A 3,579-nucleotide genomic window follows, 5' to 3' on the forward strand; every position below is an offset into this window, starting at 1 on the left:
TTACACAATAAATAACAAAAACACCCAAAAAAAAAAAAAAAAAAAAAAAAGCCTAGGAAATCTCTTTTTATCACCGACTCTTCCCACTAGTCGAACAGCAGCAAACACATAGTACAGGAGATGGGAGCCTCGCAAACTGGGGAGCCAGGGCTGGGCACTGCTCCTCTGGCTGGTGCTCAGCTCCCGCTGCAGCCCGTGCTGACAGTGGGCAGCGCTCCCCAGGCTGCCTGCGGCCCTATGCCAAGAATGATTCTCATCCTGCAAAGTTAAATAGGAGCTGTGTGTTGACAAACTGAGCAAATTTGAATCGGCAAAATTTCGTTCTTGGCACGGGGACATGCAACTGCACTGAATGCAAAGGCGTGCTGCCTGCTGATGCTGCACTGGCAGCCAGGTCGTTCTTGAGTAAATACACTTGTCGGAAAACTCCCGCTGAAGTCAGAGGACACTGGATCAGGCCACTTATTGCCAATTGTTTATAAAACACATCAAAATTAAGGGCTCTGTTCTCAAGCCAAAGAAACATCATCTACGGCCCATTTCATATATGGCATATTGCAAATAAAATGGTAATTTATAAATAACAGCACTTCTGTGGAAAGGGAAGCTGTTCTAATAAATGCTAAAGGGAAAGAACATAAGGACAGAACAGGCAGAAAGTAACCAGATGATCAGGTACCAGATATTCAGAGTCATTCATTCAATAAATATATTATTAGGATTATAAAAACCCAGAGGAATCAAGGTTGCCTCAAACACAAAAGTACTGTTGTGGCACAGAATCTCTTTAAAGGCAGAGAGGACACATATGGTTATACTGTAGTGTAACAGTGCTAGCAGACCTGATCTAGGAAACCCCAGGCTGCTCATACGATGGGGCGCATCCTGCTGGATAACACAGCGGAATTCTGAGCTTCTCAGAGACCGGGGTGAATGGGCTGCAAGGCAATGGGCAGGAAGGCAGTGGGACTCCTTAGCTCCTTCCTTCTTGCTGCTGGTCATCCAGTGATGGATGGTCAAGCTTTACCAGTGACTGCTCTCTGTGTCCGTCCTTACTAGGAACACTGATATCAGCACAGCCTTTGAGAGTTTAGCTTATTTTCTAGTAACAAACTTAAACCGTTGAAATTGATTACGGTTAATGCTGAAAGCAGCTGTTATTTGCTGAATTGGTGTCAGCGATACAGCGCCTGTAACATCTCTTCTCTAGAAGCTATACTGGCCACTCACTTGCTAACGCAAACCCAAAATACTGATCTTGAGACATGAAAACTAGTGGTACGGCTCGGGCACTGGCCACCGGCTGTCTCTGATAGCCTTCACTGTGCCTCCTCTTCCAATGCACAGATGTCAACGAAGTGGGGTAGAAACTGAGCTTCAGTTTTAAAGTAAACTAATCAACATGTGGCAAAGTAGGAGGTTTCCAACTATTTAGACCTCACAAGACTTCACTTGCAGCACTCGTGTCCTGGACAAGTGTTACACCAGTACCTAATAAACACCTGAGTACAGCAGGCACCTTAACTGGATTCACTAACTGTTCAGTGGAAAAAACAAGGCGTCTCTGGGTACTGACCTGGTGGCTGATATAGGGTAAATTAAACAATAACCACCACTATGATGACTAAGGTTCAGTCTTCACGATGACCTTTTCAAGGGGTCAGGAACACAGAGGAGAGGTCAGTGCATTTCATGGTGTGATAACCCACATCCAGGTCAGTATCTGGCACTCTGGTTTCCCATCCACCTTGCCCCATGTAATGCACATCAGGAGGAGTGAAGAGAACTGACATTCAACACCTGTGAGTTTCTAAAGCATGTTTTTGGGGCTGGCTCTAGCCATGCCCTTCTGGCTCTTTGCTCTCCAATCAGAAAACGTCACATTTGGATCCCAAGAACTAGCTGGGAGTGCTCAGCAGTAAGGAAGGACCTCCGGGTTTCTCCACTGCCCCATACCGCATGGTCAACAGCCCAGTTACTGCTAAGGGAAATTTCCTGGAAGATCAGCAAGCAGCACTCATCTTGTTGAAACAAAGACAATAAATCACAAATTACAGCAGCAGCTTAATTCCTAGAGAGAGGATCATGCAGTCCAGCTGCACTCTAGGCAGTGCCTCTCACCTCCAGATCTTGACCTCACTCCCAGTCACTTCTCCTGATGCACATTTTACTAGTATCAGCCACCCACATAACACCTCCCTACTGCATACAGTGCCCCACGGATGGGTATGGAAAGGCCCATGACAGCCACTCCCCACACACGCTGACTTAAAAAAAAAATAGAATACTTTATTTCTCAACTACCTTCACCAGACTTAGTACACTTAGTACTCACTTAGTACAGTTTATTGGACTACTCCATCATCTGATTTTCTAAGAGTAAGCAACAGGTCTTCACAAGAAATTAGGTCTCCAACTCTTTTTTCTAGACTGAAAAGGGTTTACACGGCTTGGTTCTGTAGAGATAGTAAATTTGAGCAGCAAAAAATGTTTTGCTTTCCAGATTAAGATAATCTAATTTGCCAGCTAAATATGACAGGCATTTTTTCAGCGCAGGCTTAGCCACCTTGACTGCAAAGCTGGGCAGTAATCTGTGAAATTCTCCGTGGGGATATCCCACTTAACCAATTACTAATTTGCAAATTCAACTCAGAACTTTTAGACTCTGTTGCATGATTTGTCAAACATCCACCTCACTCTCTTTTTTTTTTGTTGTTGTTGTTACAGGTTTGTGGTTTAAATAGAGAGATCTGCAATAGTATTGCGCATTGGAGAGACAGATCGGTGTGGGCAGCAACCTAAGCTCACAGCTGGATCTCCCAGTTGCTCTGACAGGAGCCAGTTGCTTGGGAGTGAAGAAAAATTTCAGCTAGAACACAGCTCACCAAATTTATTTATTTGGTGCTTTGGTTAGACAGAAAGAGTTCCAGAGAGAGAACGGACATGAGAGACAAAATTTGTAAAGATATGAATTGCATGAAAATACATTTTTTTGCAAAGGCTTCCCATTCAATTTAATATATATAAAAAATTGTTTTTACTTCTAAGTAAAATTTAACATGACTGGAAGAGAAGGCTGCATAGCTGTCTGTATGTCATGCAAGACAGACACACGTATTGCATTCCTCATGGGGAGGACTGAAAAACTAAATAAAAATGGGCTAGTAGCAAAGCCGTGCCTGTGGCAAGAACCACACGTCGGTGCTATTAAGAAAGACCAGTGATCGTGGCTGCCCCTGGTAAATCCCATGACAGTTGAGACCCATTTTGACAGTGCTTTACTAAACCTGCAGATCTGCATGGGGAAACATTTATGTCTCAATTTTACTGATTTCAAATGCAAAGGCACTATTTTTCTAATTAAAAAATCAGGTCAGTAAAGATGTTCATTAAACCCATATCCAGATGGGATTTGCGACGCATTATAAATTATTCTGAGAATTATAAAATATAGCTGGACAGAGAAATTATAAAAGCCTCATCTCTGGATGCTCCATCTCTGGAGCAAGCACTGGTGTTCTCACAACTTTCTGCAGAAGCCCAGCCACAAAATCAGGCACCTTGTGCATTCGACTTCCT

Source organism: Buceros rhinoceros, unplaced genomic scaffold (assembly GCF_000710305.1).
Source record: "Buceros rhinoceros silvestris isolate BGI_N320 unplaced genomic scaffold, ASM71030v1 scaffold37219, whole genome shotgun sequence".
NCBI lineage: Eukaryota > Metazoa > Chordata > Aves > Bucerotiformes > Bucerotidae > Buceros > Buceros rhinoceros.